The 20,766-nt window shown below is 35.9% G+C and overlaps 1 protein-coding gene across 6 annotated transcripts in view; it reads right to left on the minus strand.

Annotated features, from left to right (window-relative positions):
- Nucleotides 1-20,766, minus strand: part of LRRC4C (leucine rich repeat containing 4C) — a 300,531-nt gene that overhangs the window by 41,073 nt on the left and 238,692 nt on the right. For 5 of the 6 annotated variants that reach the window (XM_040558647.1, XM_040558648.1, XM_040558650.1 and 2 more), the window contains one exon: nucleotides 11,922-12,054. The gene's annotated coding sequence lies outside the window, so the exon portion shown is untranslated. Of the gene's footprint in view, nucleotides 1-11,921; nucleotides 12,055-13,646; nucleotides 13,684-20,766 lie in introns of those variants that run through there. The other variant, XM_040558654.1, reaches the window with a different exon arrangement.

The following is a 20,766-nucleotide window of genomic DNA, read 5'->3' on the forward strand; positions in this document are numbered from 1 at the left end:
TAGTCATATCATGTAAGTATCAAATTTTTCCTTTCTGCAAACCTGGAAAAAAATCAGTGAATATACCTCATTTTATTTCCTCATTCCAAGACCACACTCTGATATTGAAGGATGTCTAGCAGCATTGGAAGCAGCTTAGAATTTCCAATGGGAATAATTTATTGTGATATGCAATAACAACAAGAACATTTGAGATGGAGACAGTTTGGGATCAGCTCCAGAGAGATGCTGAGAAAGAATTTAAGCATGCATTTTAGGTCTATATCCCTCAGTTGGTTAGACCCACTGTTCCCCAAATATGTGATGTCTCAGGAAACAAGACAGTGTTTAATGAGATGGAACAGTTATTCCCCAGGACAATAGTACTCTATTAGTACTCAACCTGTGTATGATGTAAATCTTTAGTGGTTGTTTACCCAGCAATATCTTATAGCGGAATATTTATATATGCTGATGTAAAAACATATTGACAGCACAAGGCCATGCAGATCTCTTAAACACTCGGAGTAATAGCTAAATGTAATAATTAATGATTATTTTAAAAGCCCGAGATTAGCAAAATTAATCACACAGTAAAGAAAGACTTCACAGGTAGATAAGAAAAATTATATAGGGAAAGGGGATGAGGTTGCATTGCCATTAGCTGCTCTCTGTGATAGCTCATTGGGTTAGCTATTACCAAAGAAGTCAAACCTAAGTATGCGTATGTAGTAGCTGAAACATAAAAAGCAAGCAGGAAGCTCCTGCTGGGAACATAGGAAGAAGAGGTCTTAGATTTCTCTGCATGAGGTTAGAGAAATGTTTGGAGATATGTTCCCCTGTGGAGTTCAACAGCAAAGTAACCATTAAACAGCCAAAAGCATGGCACCAGCAAAGGAGAAAGAGAAAAGGGAAAACGCCTCTACAGCAGCAGATGTGCTGTGTTAGTGACAAAAACTGGATCTCATGGTCATTACTCATAATTTTCAGCTACACTGAGATAGATTAGAAAAGTATTAAAAGTAATCACGAGCCTTAAAATAAGGACCACTTGGATTTTTTTTGATAAAATGTAGAATAATTAGAATAAAGATCGAAAATTTATCTGTCCATACATGAGTGCAAAGAAAAAGAAAGAAAGGAAACCTTCTCCTGTTGCTGGCCAGTATAGGAAAAAAAAAGATTAAAAAAAAAAAAAAAAGATTGACAAGAGGAGAAATTGCAGTCTTGTTTGTCCAGAGCTGATGGGGAAATAGGAGGATCACAAACTCTACACTGGAAAGCCAGCTTAACAACTTGCTTTCTGCATCTTACATGATCCCCACCAAAAATAAAATCCCCAACAAGCCATAATGCTTATAGTGGAACAGGAGCCAGCTCCTCCTATAAAAACACTGTTTTGGCATGATTTTATAAAATGTGCATCTTTGTCAGTAAAATAGACTGCAAAGATCAACTTGGATCAAAAACTAGGTAAGAAAGTGCCATCTCTATGTCATCTCTTTGCCCCAAGGCTGCGTCCAATTGGATCTTACATCACAGACATCCAATGTTTTCTTGTGCCTAGTTAACTTGAACTTTTTGACGAGCTTCATGTTCCACACATAAATCTCCTAGTAAAATAAATAATGCATGTTGCATTTCTCCTAAGACCGATGGTGTTCCAAAAGAGAAAAGAAAAGTGTATGACACGTTTTCTTCAGAGAAAGGTGGCATCTGAGACCAGGAAGGGCACTGGATAAGTAATGTTTTCTCTAACTGTGGGCCGTAAATCTCTTGGAGGTCATCCAAAGGTTTAAAAAGAAACCTGCCAGTGAGCAACAGCTCAGTCCTGCAGAGCTGGGAATTAAGAGGGATTATTATTACTTACTCCATTTTTTACACTTCCTAGAAAGCTTCAAATCATCCTTAATTGATGGAAATAGTTCAGGTTCTTCAAAATGAGGACATCAATAAGCACAGTTGTTTTCTGCTCTCCTGTCCTGGAGAAACTGGTTACTACTGACTGGTGGAGATCACTCAAAAATAGATGAGCTGAAAGGGCCCTTAACTTTCAGAAAGTTGGCTAAATGTAATAATTAAAGCAAAAGATGTGAGGAGAAATGACAAGGCAAATAGACCATCGTTCCACACACATCTCTCTTGGCAACAGTGCCTTTCTCAGGAAGCTCCTGCATCCTGTGTCCCCAGCTACTGTTTCCATCCTCTGAACACCCATTTGGTTGTGCTGATATAATTCCACTCACTCAACAGACCACCGGGGAACCAGGTTATAATATCCATATCAAAAGCAAGCCTCCCTATAAAGGGGGATTATTTTTAAAACATTATTTTTAATCTATCTTCTTCATCATGCAACCCCATAAACAGTGGTATGGACAAGCAATGGGGACAGAATCAACATAAGCACAATGAGCTACTGAATAACTGCCTCAGGACAGAGCAGGAATAGAGCTAGGTGACACAAGGAGAAGGACTCATTACTAACTAGAACACTGATCTGGAAGACAGAATGACGAGGTGTCAGTTAACCATGGTACCTATCTAGGGCAGAGGACACGGTGAGTCAGCAACACAACAAACAAACAAAAAAACCCAACACATAATTAGATGCAAATGAAATCAACGAAATGTTGGCAGAATTGTTTCCAAGAAGAATGTTTTTCAGTGTTTTCATGAGGTCTTTATAAGCACGAAATATGATGAGACTACAGAAGCTTGCAAGGCAGAACTGCAAGACCAAGTCAATACAGAAGCATTGATTAAATGCAGAAGGAGGAGAGTAAGAGTAGATCAAAGGAGATGAAAAATATCTCTGCAGAGTTGAGGTAGGGAAAAATTGGAAGGTTAATCAATTCTATCAATTCTCCTGTTAAATTATATAAATAATAAGTTAATAATAATAAAAAATCCTATTGTAAATACTTACTCATTTCTTTTGGAGCGAAATTCACGGAGTATAAAATAAGCAAATGACAGCACAAAGTCAGGGCATCTGGAGTATTTAGCTCTTAACAATTTTCCTCTTTATACTACCTACAGGCAGAGGAAGCAAAGGTCTAGGGAAGCACCTTCCTTTCTCAGACACACTACTGAGCTCAACTCAACATTCCACTTCTCCTCCATGTACAGACCTCCAGCTGTTTTTACTGGGAGTTCTGGGCACTGACTGACAGAGTTTGAACTTCCTAATAACAGCAGGAAATAAGTGTGTATGTACTACACCTGAAACACATTACACTCTCTCTCTCAAAAAAAAAAAAAAAAAAAAAAAGTTCTCAGCTGTAAAGACAAGCATTTAAAAATTTCCCAGATTTTCTTTCTCTACAGTTACTTTTTTAAGTAATCCTGTGCAATGAATGAGGTCTCAGTGGATGGCAGATACATAGGAAGGAATGACTAAGACATGATCACACACTTGAAGATAGTGACATAATATTTATGTGGATGTAAACAGTTTATCATTCTATCCCTCCCAAATTTACATTTTACTGGAAATGGTTTTCTACCACAGCAATCCTTATGTAGGAACTAAACTATTTCTGAGGAGGGAAGAAGTTGCAAATTTCTACTTCATTTTTTCTAAGAAAATGAAGAAAGCAGAAAGCAGAGGTGTTAATGGCATGTGCATGAACACTTTTATTACAGTTGTCATAGGAGGTTAAAATCCTAAAGCCAAACAGTTCCAAATTATTTAACCTATTGATAAGTTTTACAGTCATCACAAGTTCAGATTCATTTTAAGTCTTATTATAACCAGTACATACAAGGGTCAGCACAGTTGTTTACTTATCCTCATTATCATTTCTTGTGTGCACTAAATTCATCGCATGACCAGGGAATCTGCAGCCTCTTTAAGTAGAGAATGTAATGTATGAGAGTGGATTTGTCCTTTTCTTCTGCAGGGGACTAGAAATAACCGTGGCATTCCTGGTATGACAGTGGGCATACATACATCAATGGCTCTATAACCTCACCGTGAATGGAAGGAATTTAACTTTGTGTGTGTGTGTGTGTTTCAAATATACATAACTGTTATAGCCAACAAATAGCTCTTCTGAATTCTAAGTCAGTCCTTCCTCTCATTCCTTCCTCTCACTCCTCCTTCCTTCATTTCAGTTGTTGCCAGCACTCATAAATTTTATATTTTATCTGTAATAATGAGTAAACATCAACACACATACTTAAAATTGTATCAACACTAACAAGTTTCTGTCCAAGCTATTAAGAAAATAATCAAGCACATACATTTTTATGTATCTAAATAGACTAGCACCTTATTATTAAGTCAAAGTTTCAACCCCATCCTGTTGAAAATGAGAAACTGCCTTTCTATCAGGATTAAGAGGTTTCAAATCAGGCCCTATTTGTAGAAGTCTTTTGTTTTCTGAAAGTCTTTACTCTTTCCCTATTTCTCTTTTTTGTTCTATGTTGACTCCTGAGATAAGGAATAACAAATAACTGGGAAAAAACAACAACCCCACACTGAAATTTGCTTCTGGGACTAAAAATGGGGGATTATGAAGATGGCAATATAATTCTCTGATCTATGTGATCCATAGTTAAGTTTTCAAATGTTCCTTATTTGTAACCACTTGTGTAAACACTTTTTTAAGTGCCTAACTTGAAAATAGAGGAATGAATAAGTGATACCCCTAAGAGAACATAGAGAATACTGTATTTCTTTTATAGTATAGAATAGTGTAGATTACTATATTTCTTTTCAGGAAGTCACTTCTAAGCATGACGGAATACTTTCTGTTATTTCATTCACAGGATGGCACAGCTTACAGTTTTCATCCTGGAATTTTCACCAAATTCTACATTAGACTGTCCAATAGGAAATTGCTTGTTCACACATGGCTCAGGAAAATCTGAAAATTTGGCAAGTGAGATAAATAATGTCTAATATTCCTTCTTCATCATCCATAAATCAATGAAACTAAAAAAACCCATTCTGTAAACTGGAATTGAAAATGCATGCCAGCAAGTTCAAGTAAAACACATGTAATAGAAGATTATGTTTACATTTCCCTCACATCAGATTAAATCCCATGAAAATCAGATTTCACTCTTCACCTTCTAAAGCATTTCTCACATTGTGATTTTAATCAAACTGAAATAAAAAATAAAAAGAGAAAAAATGCATCTATTGCAAGCTGCTGTATTTCTGGTTTATTCAGATTTTCTTAGTGATCTTCAGTTGTTACTTGAATCTCATCAGTCTGTTAATTGGGACAGTGGAAAGGTCACTAGAAAAATATTTCTGGTGGCATTCTGTCTGAAACAGAATTAGAATAAAAGAATTCTGGGAATATTTAAGAAAAAAAAATAGCAAGGAAGAAAAATTTCCGAAACATGGAGTTCAGGAAAGGTGCAAGCTATCATTTGATCTTGGATTAATAATCAAGAGGTTCAGCTAGCAGAGCCTGACTGACATAGGAGAGTATGCCAGGTACAGCACTGGTGTCATTGCTTTGACACAAATTGCTAAACCCAGCATGCACTTTCTAGATTTTTTTGTTCATTTTGTTAATTAGAATTTTTGTTTAAGCAAGTGAATAACCATTGATTTCCTTCTGTGACCATGTAGGATGCATAAAGTTTATATACAGCTTGAATTCGATTTGTTATTGTTAACACTGATAAACCCAATTTTGTTTATGAGCCCCATTTTTCACTTTTATTTTCTTTTTGGATCATGACAGATGGAAATTCCATTATTAAATGGCCACCAATTCAGACTTAAATGACTTCTTCTACTAAAAGAACACTGATTTTTCATGTTGGTCATTTTAAATTTAACTTTTTGCTGCAGTAAAGGAATGGATTACAGTAGCTCTCAGATCAGTCACTAGTGGATATTACTGATATTACCCATTACTGTGAAACCTAGCCACTAGTTGCAATGCTTTGTGTATATTTAGATGAGCCAAGGACATGAGAAATAAGAAGATCTTATGCTTAGTGCTCCTAACATGCAGATTGTGTGATGCCGAAACTTTAGTATTCCTCACAAAACTAAACAGGGCCACTTGTGCAACTGGGCAATTTTGTCTACCTTAGCCATTAACCCCTTTCTATAAAAAGTGCTACTTTATCTTTAAAAAAGTGCACGGGAGTGAACAGTAGATCATCACTCTCTCTCTTTATTCTACTTCTGTGACTTAAGCAGCCTTTTCTGTTTAGACAAGTTATCATAACTTCTAGTTGTGGTATCTTGGATTCTCAAAGAGCTGTAAAGACATGTGATAATGAATTTAAATGGTCTAAGTGGAAAAAGGCTCAGATTTCAAAGACAATAGGAAAGAGTCCTAAACCCTAACTTTCTTAATCCTTCACGTTTGTGTCTTACCTTCTTTATTTGTAAAACTGGAATAAAGATCAAACAACAGGAGTTGCAAAGGTTAAAAAAAAAAAAAAACCTACTCACTTGTAGAATATACTGCTTCTAAACATGAAGTTTTGCTAAAGAAACCCACTTCTGAGTGCAGTGTTCAGAGAAGTTGAGCACTTTTGTGCTGCTTGGTTATTTAATATACTAGGCAGCGTGCTACCATTTTCACTATGATGTACTGTATTTTTAAGTATTGATCAGAGGCTCACTGTGTTCAGAGAGAGGCACCTCTTGTTTCTTTATGCATCTGAAGGAATTAATGACTGTGAAGCAGTCAAATACTCTTGTAATCAGCACACACACACAAAAAAACAGATATAAATCAAGGGGATTAAATAAAGACACTGCTTCACTCATTTTGGCATACATCTCAATGTCATAGAACACCCTTTTGCTCTTTGCTTATATAGCTCTTTTCGTAAGGTATCATAGTGCCATAATATGCCAATGTTAGAAAACTACTGAAAATAATAATAAGATAGTATATAATAGTCTATCTGTCCAATATAAAGCAATGCTTTAATATATTAGAAATATATTCTCAATTTAGCTTTAGTTCACCTATGTTAGCTACTATATTTTATGCCATATAAAATCAGTTTTATCTGTACAGCTCACTTGCTTTACAGAAAAAAATGCAGGGATTACCCCCAAAATAAATTTTATTTTACTTAATTTGGTTCAAATATCTGTATGGCTGAAAAGAACAACAATTTACTGGATTAAAATAATCTTCAGCCCCAAAAGACAAAGCATATCTGCCTGGTGATGTGGGCTGCCTCTTTGCCATCTGCTCCTAAGGAGGAAGAACACAGGACAGTTCTGCCAGAGGAAATTCCTTCCCAAAGGCTGCTATTTGGCAGCCACCGTCTCCATACTGATGCTTATGGAGCAGTAGGAAGCATTCCCAGCACCTGTGTCTCAAGGTACAGCTCCCTTTAATTTACCTGCATACATAATCTTTTGAATTTTTACCCACAGCAGTGTAGGCAGTCCTGTTTCACTCGATTCATTTTTATCCCCAATACAAGACCAGTTTAAAAATAAAAAAGAAAGCTATACCTAGCAAAACTTGAGATTAAAGTTTTGCACAGTGCAAGCAAGCAGATCATTGCAAGCCAAAACAAAGCAAACAAAGAAACAAAACATAAAATGTTATTCTAATCAAAATGTTGTTTCAATCTATGCTTACAACTAGGTTTCATTCACATCCCTCATGCAAAATGTCTTTCAGTGTGTTTTTGCTCAACGGCTATAAAGTCATGTTTTATAGAATCATGTCCCCTTCATGCAGCTCCACAAGAATAACTGTCTTCTCCAGCTACTTTGATACAGCTTTAAATGCCCTAGGGAGTTCTAGCTGCAGTCAGACACCTTGTTGGTTTCATAAATTGGTTTCAGTTTGCTCTTTTAATAATCATATTGCTTAATGCAGGCAGTTCATTTGGTAATATTCAATTCTCGTTACAGCTATCAATACCTTCATAATAAACGTTATTCCAGACATCGCATATAAATAAAAGCTGGTGTGCGTCTGACGGTTTCTTACAGAAACCTCACCTCCTACATACAGACAAATGGCAAAGAAATAAAAAGTGCTTTGCCTGCTGCATCTGAGAATAAATCCTTTTCTTCCCCTTTCTCCTCCTTTTACATAGCTTCTTTTGTCACAACACATTTAAAGTAGTTTGGAGCTATTTTTTTTTTAATCAATTATATGTTGTTAAACAAATGGCTAATCTTTTGCAAGTTCCCAAGAGGTCAAAGGAATTAAGGAATTTCACTGAGTATTCTTTATTTGGATCAATTTTTCTACCACCAGTTTCATTCTACTGTAACCAAACCAAAACTTCCACTAAAGCAGGTGTTAAAAATTGCAGGACAGGAGCCTGAAACAGGACAGGAACTAGAATATTCTGAGGAAGGTACCTAAAACATTCAGTCTCAGAAAGAATAAATGCCCTATACTGCTCTCCTTCAGTACCAAACAACTAGTTTCCTGCCCCATGTCATAACAGAACTTGAGGAAATTGGGATAAGTAGCCACAATAGGTAAAAAATTAAATAATAATGAAGAAATAACAATACAAAACAAAAGTGATAGATGAACAAAAACAACAATGCTAGAGAGGGAGAAAAGAAAGAAGTAAATTGGGACACTGAATCCCTTGCATCCTGACACACTGAAGGGGTGAGCTTTTCTACCAGTTTTTAATGAAGGAGGAATTTCACACAGTGAGTTTAAACAAAAAGAAGGCATCAGTTTTCCCACAAAACATACAAAATTCATTAAATAGGGTGTTCTCAGCTGTGGAATACAATGTGTATAGCATTGAGTAACACCAGTGAGGGCTGCTTGGTAACTTGTCTCCTTTATACTTGATTTCTCAGATCACTCCAAAGATCCAATGGTCTGTTTCTGGGATGTCACAATCTTTAGGTTTCTGTAAAATATTAAAGAAATTGCTAAGTTTTCCTAACTCCATTTGGCACGAGGGCTATTAACTTCAGTTCTATCTAAGGGTTCTTTCTTCTTAGATAAATCCCTGGAGGTCTCTTGGTAAAAAAAAACAACAAAAAAAACACCTTCAGAGTTTTCATTTATGGATACAAAGAATATATATATATAATTACTTAGTTGAGTGTTCCCTTTGCCTGATAGCAATGGACACTGCCTACACAGTTTTGCATGGAAAACATCCCTGCTTTGTGATTGCAGTCTCAATTGCCAGCTGTGTTAGAGCTAGTTGTTGTCGCACAGGTCAGTATCCATAGCCATTCAAAACAAGTTTTTTTCTAAATATGTCTATATGAATTGTTACTAGGTGAAAAGAACTTCTGGTTTGATTTGAATATCTCATTTCTGCTGTTCCAAACACTGGAACATACCTCATTCTCAAATGCAATTTTTCATTGTGTATAAGGACATTATTAATTCTGAAGCTGAATGTCCTTTCAATTAATTTGAAAGGCTTGAACTTTTCCATGAAACATAAAACAGAACTGGTTACTTAGCTGGTTACTTAGGAAAGGAAGAAGAAAAACAGAACAACATTGACTACTACAACTTTACCGTAGACACCTTTGCAGAAACACAGCAATTCATAGAATGGCTTGGGTCAGAGAGGACCTTAAAGATCATCTAGTTCCAGCCCCAGTTGCCACAGGAAAAAAAAAAAAAAAAAAGTAAAAAAAAAAAAAAGTTAGAAACATTCACCTTAAAATAGACCAAAAATAAGTACTTACCATACAGAAACAGAAAAGTGAAATGCAAACACATCCGGAGTAAGCTGAGCAGCAAAAGAAATGCAAGTAAAGAGCTCCATGTGCTGGAACAATGTGAAACATTTGAAGTTCCCACCGGGAACAAAATATGGTCAGAATTCAAGAACATATACTTAGTACTGATATCAGATCGATATCAACTCAAATGAAGACAAAAGCCTCTTACCAAAAATATTGGTAATAAAATAAAATTACATTTTAACATCAAGATATGAAGCTATATTTAAACATTCTTATCTTCCCCATTCTTGAGTCAAAGTGGCATTTACAACACTAGTTCCCATGAAACACAGTTAAAGCAGTGAATCAGAAACTGAAACATCAATCCACTAAGCACCCTGTTTCTCATTAAGTGTAGGGGTTGGAGAAGTTCAAAGTTTACTTAGTACGTTGCAAATGAAGAGATCTCAGTGTCATCTCATCTAGCATCAGTTTCTTTCCCTATATACCCTGAAGGGTTGTAACTTCTTCCCAGTGTAAAGTCTGGCACCCAAACCACTCTCTATGGCATTGAGGTCACAGAAGCATCAACAAAGGTACATTACAAAATTTCTACTCATTTTATTGGTTAAAAAATGCAGCAAGAAAACATCAGAAACACAGCTTAGGACTGAAGCCAGATCCATTGGATCTCAGACTAGTTCTAACCATAAGCAAGCTAGCTATTCTTGTCTTTTGTTTACAGTAAATTACTTGCAACCAATTGATGCAATTTTATAAAGACTACTGGACCCTTATAAACAAAAAGCCCTATTAACTCATTTCTTCTACACAATAGAAAACCAAATTAAGTCTGGATAACTTAGACTAAATTGATTAGCAAGAACTTTGAGTGGAAGAGTTTTGAAAGGCAGACTACAAAATCAAAATTATGATTTTTATATAAATACAGGAGGCAAGACCTATCACTTTCCTATATCAACCACTTCTTCTGTCACACATACTTTAATAACTTCTCCCAAATAATAAAGTACTTTCTATTCCTTAAAGAAGGCTTTCGACTCTCACTTTCTACCACAGCTATAGGTTATACAGAGACATAAATAACTCCAAGTAAGTTATGTGAGTGCAGATTGGTTGGTTTTCTGGCAGCTGCCAAGCCTGGTGAAGCATGGAAGCAATCTGTGAATTGAAGCAGTGCAATCTCTGAATGGTTTTAATTAATGGATGCCAAGGAGCTGGACAGAGTTCACCAGCAACAAAAAGGAAGGTATTTCCCAGAGACATTTGAAAGCCTAGCCTAGTACTCAACCAGCCAAATCATCCATACTCCTGAGCAAAGGAAAAACCTTTCCTAATTAAACGATGTTTTGTGCTTTTTGGTTGTCTCAAGAGATACGGGAATAGAACCTTATGAAAACTTTTGCATCAAAAATCCCATTTCATTTTTTACCGGTGTGATTTTCCATTGTTAATATTCTTACTCTCTGCATATATTAAGGCACATTAATAAATGAAAGAAGTCAGCCAGCTTGTCAGGTATTTTGTAAAGTATCATGGGACATGATTGGTTTAAGATGAGTGCACAAAATCTGTTTGTTCAGCAAACTTAATTATAGCTGAGGACCAGTAAATACATACATAGCATGGACATACTGAGAGTTAACTGGGCTCCGGTGTACACAATATAGCTCAACTTTTTGGGACAGCTGAGAAACGTAACGTTCACTGACTGGTATTTCTTGGCTGAACTCTCTCTTAACATGAAGGAAGAAGCATTACAGTTATGCTGAGGGATAACAGATCTTTAGTTTGCTCATTCTCTTGGACTTTGAAATGTTAGCAATAAAAACATCCATAGTTAAGGTTCGGGGAGAAAGACAGTCTTCATAAACACAACAGTTAAGCCTCTAAGATAAGACCAAAATAAGCCAACCAAACACAATTATGTACTGTGAAAAATAAAGCTATTAAGTCTCCCTAGGAAACAACATTTAATTACTCAAAGTTGTGGCAGATATACTGGCATTGTCATAAGTCCTATAAAGAATTTTTTGATAAGTTGCTGTAAATTTTGTGTGTTCTCAAACAGGTCCAAGGGAAGGCAAGAAGAGCCCTGTAAGATAGAGCCTTCAATTTCTCACTCACACAAGGAAGGGAGTTGAAAGCCAGGGTTTTAAGAAAGATTTTCAGGAGACTTAGTATGAACACTTGGACAGCGTTAAAAGTGTGTGCTCCCATTCACTACTAGTTTTCTGCCATGTGCTATATCCATGAGCTTTAACAGCAGACTGTGCAAAAGTATCCTAGCACGAATTACCTTTTCAGTAGGTTTACCGTCTTGGGAGGTGATGCTTCTCCTTGTTTTCCAAACTACCCCTGGACCTTCTCATCCTACCAGCCCATTGGAGACGTTTCCACAAAGCTGCCTGGACCCCACCACAGCATCTACCCTGTGGAAGAAACAAATTTTGAAAATCCATGATGCGTCAATTAAATCTCCTAGAGACACAATCATTTGATGACATTGAGAGAGAATAAGTAATGTAGACTAAAACATGATATAGAAGAGCTGTCACTACACTACCCGAGAAGGTAGGAGAGTTGCAAGATATGCTGTTCCTTCAGCATACCTGTATGTATAACGTGACTACTAAAGGTGCAGTTAATTTTGGGAAGACTTAAAGACACAAATACAAGCACAGAGATTTCAAAGGCAGCAATTCATCAATAATGTGATCACCTAATCTTGCATATGAAAACCTTGCCTGCTCCTGCATTTTTACAAGCTTAACAGTAATGTGAAGAGTGTGTTTGATACTGCTATATTTCTGTAATGTGTAGGTTCATCATACATAAAGGATATGGTGGTAGAAATGAGATCTTTCCACTGTCATTAACAGTAGCAAAACAAATACACCTTTTGAGGATGAGGTATACTTTCCAGCATTTGAACCTTCCTTCATTTGGAGTCTTAGATGCAAATAGTGATAAAAATGAAAATGGGACAAAAGTTTAAAAATTAATTACTCTGCAAAATTATTTTCAACTTACAGCCTGAACAAATTGGACATACACTAGTTAAATCAATGAATAAATAAATATTAGAAATAATTATCATACATATAATTTCATAGCTTGTAAACACTAATAGGCAAGAAATACAAAACAGACCTTTTATTTAAAATCTTTTAAAATCACTGCTCATTTACTAAAGAAAAATAAATTCCACTGGCTCATGTTTATGACTAAAGACAACAGTAAATGGTGATTCCAGATAACCCATAAGTCACTGATTCTGTTTTTCAAAGACATGACTGCTTTCTATTCCTTTGGCCTCAGCTGCCTAGCAACCTCCACAGAGCTTTCTTAGTCTATACTAATTCTGGACAGTTTTTATTTATATATTTATTTATGAGAATGTCTATAAGAAAGATACAAAAACAAAGAGCTGTTTGTTCCTTGCTTCTAACACTGGATTCTAAACAGATCACCTCAGTGGTTCAGCAAAGGACACAGTCCTTGGTTTTGCAATGAGAGGTACCTACCTCCTTGAAATTGGGAACTAAGCAAATCCCACTTTCCATGAGACAACAGCTGAGTTTCTGTAAGAAGCTCCTGTTGTAATGGGCACTGATATTTCTTGCTGTCCCTTTTGATTTGCTTCTTTGATACACTTTTTCACCCTGAAATACTAGCTGTTTATGTAAGGCTCCTGCTTTCATGCAGCCTGGAGCTTTTACGTAAGATGAAGACTGTGCTGCTGTACTGAGTCACTAGCAGTTCCTGCATCATCCAAGCACTGGAAGAAAAAGGAGATTAAAACTCATCTCCTGCTGTGTCTGTGACTCAAAGCGGGACAGTTTGGAAGGAGATGGGACTACTTATAATAAGTAGTTTGAAACTGGATATGGACTGTCTCTCCCTGAATAAGCCAGAAGCTTTCTTGGAAATGCCTATTTCCTCAGGGCTTTTTCCTTTGTTGGTTTTTCAAAATTGAGGACTGCACAGAAAATATACCAACACTACATGAGAAAATACTTACTTTCTTACCAATTCAATGTATATACCACTTTACAAATACTGCTAGATCAATTCATCCCCTGATCAGCATATCCCTCTTCTCCAATCAGGAGGGAAAAAAAAGAAAAGAAAAGAAAAGAAAAGAAAAGAAAAGAAAAGAAAAAAAAAAAGAAAAGAAAAGAAAAGAAAAGAAAAGAAAAGAAAAGAAAAGAAAAGAAAAGAAAAGAAAAGAAAAGAAAAGAAAAGAAAAGAAAAGAAAAGAAAAGAAAAGAAAAGAAAAGAAAAGAAAAGAAAAGAAAAGAAAAAGAGAAGAGAAGAGAAGAGAAGAGAAGAGAAGAAAAGAAAAGAAAAGAAAAGAGGAAAGAAAAGAAAAGAAAGGTCAAAGACTTTTCCTAATCTGCTCTTCAGAATAGTGGTCATATCTTGTGGTCACACAGCAGTGACATGGCTTTTGTATCTCACGTCTCACTACCAGCAGAGCTATATACAAATAAAAGATATATTTTTTAAAGTAGTATAAACAACCACCAAAGAAAAACCATCAGGTTTACTTAAAAAAATGACTGCATCAACCTATTTTAATTTGAGCTGTGCTGAGACCATGACGGTTGTAAGATTATGGAAGTACATGTACATCTTGGTGTTTACCTGTACGTAGGCATCAATGTTCATTTACCCCAAACTTAACAGTACAAAATAAGTATATTAAATCTGAGCTATTGTAAAAGAAAACAAAAAATATATTGAATCATAACAGTGTCCAACAAAACTAAAAACTAAATGGATGATAGAAAATGATTCAAAAATAACCTATTAGATAAAAAAGCTTCATTTTTAGTTTTTTATGAACAGTGAAAGCATCCACAGAAATAGATGTGCAAAGGGATTCACTAAGCAGGAGAAAGAGTTTTTCAATTCAAGGAATCACTACAGATAATTTTCTAAGTTGCTTTACCTCTGTCATTCCATGCAATGACATAAGTTTGTAGTTCCTGGAAAAAGTCTCAATTTGTACTCCTTAGAGTTACTATAATACAAAGAAATTCTGACTACACAGTTAAGTAGCAGCTTATTGATAAGCACTTTCCTCATACTTACGTTCACTTTTTACATTATACGATCATTAAAGCGAAAACTGAGAGTCTGGGATTTCCCACTCTTGCAAAACGTAATCATGATTTCATGTGCTCTTCAGTGTTAAGCCAAGCTTCCTGGAAATAAAGCTAATGAAGAGTACCAGAAGTATACACTTGCATATCTGTTTTCCCACTTTCAGCAAGAACTCTTCTTTTAATAAGTCCAAGACCGTGTAAATTGACAATAAAAGAGTTTTTCATGCACTTTTATAACAAATTGTTATAATAGGTTTCACTACTGTTGTGGTTTAACCCAGTGGGCAGCTCAGCACCACACAGCTCTTTGCTCACTGATCCCTCCAGTGGGATGGAAGAAAGAATTGGGAAAAAAAAAAAGGTAAAAGCTTGTGGGTTGAGATAAAGACAGTTCAATAGGACAGAAAATGAAAATAATAATGATGATAATAATAAAAATAAAAGAATATAAAAACAAACGATGCACAGTGTAACTTGTCACCACCCGCTGACCAATGCTCAGCCTGTCCCCAAGCAGCAACCCCCACATCTCCCAGCCAGCCACCCCATATTTATTGTTCAGCACAACGCAACATGGTGTGGGACATCCCTTCAGCCAGTGTGGGCCAGCTGTCCTGGTTCTGTCCCCTCCCAGCTCCTTGTGTACCCCCAGCATCCTTGCTGGCAGGGCAGCGCAAGAAGCTGGAAAGGCCTCGGCCCTGTGTGAGCACTGCTCTGCTCAGAAACAGCAGTGTGTTAGCAGCATCATTCTCATCCTCAATCCAAAACAGAGCACCATACCAGCTGCTAGGAGGAAAATTAATGCTATCCTAGCTGAAACCAAGACACATACACAATGAAGAAAGTGTGCTAAAGCAGTCATTGGACAAAAACCTTTGGAAATATGCAAAAACTAGAGAAAGAGAAATCTCTCAAGACACATGGAAGAATAAGCTACAAGGAGTCTCACTGTAATTTCTGAAGTCTGTAATGAGGTTTGAGTATGGAATCTAGTACATTTATACTGGCAAATCTCACCTGCCATACACTTATGCTTAAAAAAGAGATATACTGAAAAGATTGATTTTGGCCATCTTTCTCCCTTCCTCTGCTCCTCAAAATAAAAAAGAGAGCTGTAAAATGGCTTAGTTTTCTGGGTATGGACTACTACAGCAAAATGCAGTGTTAAAGGTTTGGAAAAAGGACATTATGAGAAAAATGAAGTTTTAGTAAGAAAAACATGAAAGGAAAAATATTGTTAATATACAATATAATCTTTGCTTAATAACTCACCAAGGAAAACTGCAAGAAATCTTTTTAAAGTAGTCAATAGTATCAGCTCAATGCTCAGTTCCTCGTTCCAAGTGCGCTGGTTTTACTCCACACTTATGCCAGTACAACAGATCAACATTTGGTCCTTTATCTTTAATGCTTTCTAAACATTTATTATGGCAAAAGTAACACAAGCTCATTGAAGTTATAATGAGGCTTTTGTAATTTTCTCAAAGCAGTTATTTTTTATGAATTGCAATCGGATGAAAAAAGCTGCAGTAAAAAGAAGACTTATTAGAGAAAAAAATAAACATGGTAACATGTTCTACCATGTTGACATAGTAAATGAAATACACAAGGAGAAGGGAACAAAAAGCTACTCAGTTCCTGCTATTTTTAATAAATATTAAACGTTTGGCTATTCACATGCATCACTAACAGGGTGGCATCCAACTGCCAAAAGAAAGGGGGCTATTTTAGATAATCCATGTTATTGTATCTGCCCTGAGTTGTAATTCCAGAGGAGCACAGGTTTGCTGTAGGCCCTATCTCTTATCTGCTTGCTCCTGTGGAAATCTTGGATACTCTGGGACATCTGAAATAGCATTTGATGCTTTTATTTATGAATCAGAATCACTAGCAAGCAGTTAGCAAAATACATGTGAGCTCTTTATGTTAGGTAATGAGTAAAGGCAATAAAACAGGAAAAATGTAATGTGCTGTGTCCACATAAGACTTTCAACAGTCCCAGAGGGTACAGGGAGAGAATGCTACCCTGTGCAGTTTCTTAAACAAAGAAATACACCTTTATACACACTCTGTCTTACCAGTAAATATGAAGAAGTTAAGTTAAATCTCACCTCTGAATAACTGCTGATTCACTGTGCAGTAAAACTAGCCATCAGTGTTTTCTTGCTGATTCGAAGAGGCATTCTTGCCAACTTCTATTCCCCTCAATTGTTGACTTATTTTGCTATTTCAGATCTCTGTTTTATCTATATACTTATCCGAACAGAACTTTTACACAGTAAAGAATTGGCCAAACTGCCACAATCTTTGATGGTGGGAGTAAGGTAAGGGACCATGGTAAGGTCATAACTACATTTTTTCCTTGTTTTTAGGCTAGTAAAATCCTCAGTAAGGATTATTCTCCTGAATCAGACATATGATTTTTGTGTATGCTGCACTTCTGATTTTAATTCTTTTAAGAATGCCAGATGGAGCAAAACAAAGAATAGATGCAACTCTGGTATGCTGATATTTTTATACTTCTGCATTTGAGTTAAGCAGATGGAGATTAGGTAATTCTTCACAGATATTCACCAAAACAACTTGAGTTAAGGTATAAATACCATTTTCTAAAATCATATTCTGAGCTTTTCTGTGTCATCTGCTGCAGCAAAGAAATTCACTCATATACTTGGATATGTTTTGTACATCTAATCAATAAACTAGTTAATCTGTGTTGAACCAGTCTTCTAGACTATTGGTCTTATTCAGCGTAACTAATACAAAGTTGTGAGTGGTTCATTTCAGAGTAACTGTGTAATGTGAAAAACAGGCCTGGCGTCTTTTTAATCTGAGTGTGTGTGTGCCTTTATAAACTAAAATGGCATTAAAATTGCATATTTCCCGCTGCCAATATTCCCCCCATTTTAAGACCAGTTCTATTGACTACTAATAATAGTCTCCAGACACTCATCTGACAAATGGCTGTTTAATTTATTTTGTACTATGAAAGATTTGACCTGGTTTGTTCATCTATAAATACACATTTTTGTGCTGTAGACACAAATATGCATTTGTGTTAGCTTTCATCCCTGCTGTGTTTGTACAACACAGTGTGACATTCACAAACAGAAAGAAAAGAGATTGAAGTGAAGAACATTTGATAGTGTTGTCTAGCATTTTAAATACAGTGAAATAAAGAAATGAGTGCCAACATCATCAACTGCTAAATTCAGCGTGGCTGAAATGAAACAATGAGGCTGGGACAGAAAGAAGAAAGTGAATCTCAGGTGAAAAATCAACTCTCTAATGTTCTATAAAAAGGAATAGGATGAGTGCTATTGAATTCTACTGAACTCTACCATTAGTTTCAGACTTAGATTTCCCCCTTCCGACAAGCACATCTACTCTATTTTCATCTTAGTAATAATTATAAGGAATTCTGCCATATCATAATGTAGGATCATCAAAGGAGTAGGTAAGGATCACTCATTATCTCTACAAAAAAGAAAGATGACACTCTTGAAAAGACCAACAGCCACAGAAAAATTCAGAAAGAATTTTTACTGAGTTCCAGAACTATATTTTAATTATAAGAAGCCACAAGTTCATTTATTTAAAAAGCATCTAAATAAATGCTTTTCAAAACTAAAATTGAAGTTTTTAGTAATTATTAATGATTACTATCAAATGAATTATTCCTACAGTTTTAGAAATACTATCCTTCTGCTGTTTCATATGCTATTTCTTATGATTTAGGAATCTTCTACCTACTTAATGCCCAGTTTAATGAGTTTTCAATCATTAATTTGAAGTGAATTTATGAAAATCAGCTTCAAAAACAAAGCACAGAAGCAAACTACTTGGTAAGAGTTACAGGATGCTCCTCTTCACTATTTCATGTGGACATTTCCCAGTCATAATACATTCCCCAAGTAAAGGAGTTTCAGGTATGTTAACAATGCAAAAGACCTACTCCATTATTTAATCTATTTTCTGCCCTCCATAACCTCAAGGTATTGCAGAAGAAGGTAATATCACTTGCTGGTGTTACATATGGGGAAAAAAATGTTCCCTGAGATATCAAAGGAAAGATTTTTCTAAGACAAGTAGTTTTCAGCTGATGGATTTACTTCAGAAGGATACAAAGAATATTTGTCTTATATTAATGAAGAATACAATTTGTCTTATCCTGTATGTACATAGCTACACATCATTGTTATACATGTGAGAATAATTCCACGTAAGGGAAGTCATCTCAGAAATTCATAAGATTAAAAACAAGGGGATAGTGACAAAGTGTATTCAATAGGTACTTAAAAGAAATAACTATTCATGCTTTTGCCAGATCAAAATAAACAGTGTGTTATCAAGAATAACACTTCAGTTGATAGCTTACTATTTAGATACATTTAGTGAATCGTTTGTCCATCCAGGGATTTCAAGGGATTTTCACTTTCAGGGATGGGGCATACACAACTTTTCTGGGTAACCTGTTCCAGTGCCTCACCACCCTCATACATACATTGATCAGTGTCCTGGAATGGACACCAGAAAACACTAGGTATGTTCTACTCTACAACACAGTCCAGGGATGAATGCCGTTTGAACTGAGTAGAGATTCAAGTTCAGATAAAACCTACAGTGGAAAACACACTATCAAACTGTTTTTACTCTTAGGTGGTCGCCTAGTCATACTTTGAGAAAGACAAAAAGGAGGCCTCATTGAGCCTACACCATAACTTCAGTCTTTTTAATCTCCTAAAAAGACTGTTATAAAATATTATCTAATGATTAGGGACTATACGCTTCATCACTTTTTTACACTTTTTTAATTTCCTATTAAAGGCTATTTTATCCAATGATAGGGAAAGAGGAGAGGGAGAGGAGAGAGAGGGGAGGGGGCGGGGAGAGGGAAGGGAGAGGGAGTAATTCAAATTGCAATCTACATGCAGCAAAATTTCAGCAAGGTGTCAAAGTATTGAAGAAGGAACTTGAAGCAGTTTCAGGATTTTTCATATGAAAATATGTCTATAAATGTGAAACTCAAAAACAAATAAAAACATGATTCTTCCTTCTTCTTCAAATGCTCTCCAGAAATAAAACTTATTCCTTGGCTGAGAATATGTATCATGAGGCCAAGCTTCAACTCGAGAAACAGATTTTTGTACCCAAGCAATTAAAAAGCCCTCACAAACACAAAACCAACAAATTATGCTGCTATCAGAATTTAGAAATGGAATTTCAGATAAAACCACGACTGTAAAACATTACCACATTTTTGTATACGATGTGGTTTTAATGGCTAAGAGAAATGTTAAATTCTCTCAGGAAGAATTTCAGACTACTTCTCTTCAGATCATTCTCCATATATCCCCTGATAGATATCCCCCAGAGCTCACAAGTGGTGCCTTACAGTGACTGAACTCTCGACTGACTCTTATGAAGGGAGTGATTCCAATATATCCACCTCTCCATCTTTTCTCTTGACAGATGTTATAGATTATTATTTCCACTGTTTGCATTCTCCTCAGTCTAGATCCTGGAATCTAGTCACGAGGTAAAAACTCCTATCTGCTGACCTGCTAATTGAGGTAATAGGTGGTATACTCGAAACCCATAAGATACACTAAGATATAATCCCAACTTTCATTTCAACATTCAGGATTATTATTTTTTGTTGCTGTCAAAAAGCTAATGCAATTAGGGAAAGCTTGGAAATTGTAATGATATTGCCTCTTCATTCATATTTATTCATTAGAAAATCAACCTGAAGGAAAGTAAACAAAATTGGCATATAGTTCTGGAAAACAGTTCAAAATGAGATAGAAACTGGCAATCACCTTAGTTTCTATGCTAAACGAATAACCATTGCAGAGAAAGAATACCTCATTTACAAACATTCATTCACTTCTTTTCTTATCAGCTAAGGTAGTCAAGAGAAATGTCATTATACAAAATCGATGTATTATCCAACAGTAAAGGGAATGAGAACAGAGCACTTTATAAACACCTCCAAGGGACTGATGAGTGATGATTGTAGCTATCTGC

Source organism: Cygnus olor, chromosome 5, assembly GCF_009769625.2.
Source record: "Cygnus olor isolate bCygOlo1 chromosome 5, bCygOlo1.pri.v2, whole genome shotgun sequence".
NCBI lineage: Eukaryota > Metazoa > Chordata > Aves > Anseriformes > Anatidae > Cygnus > Cygnus olor.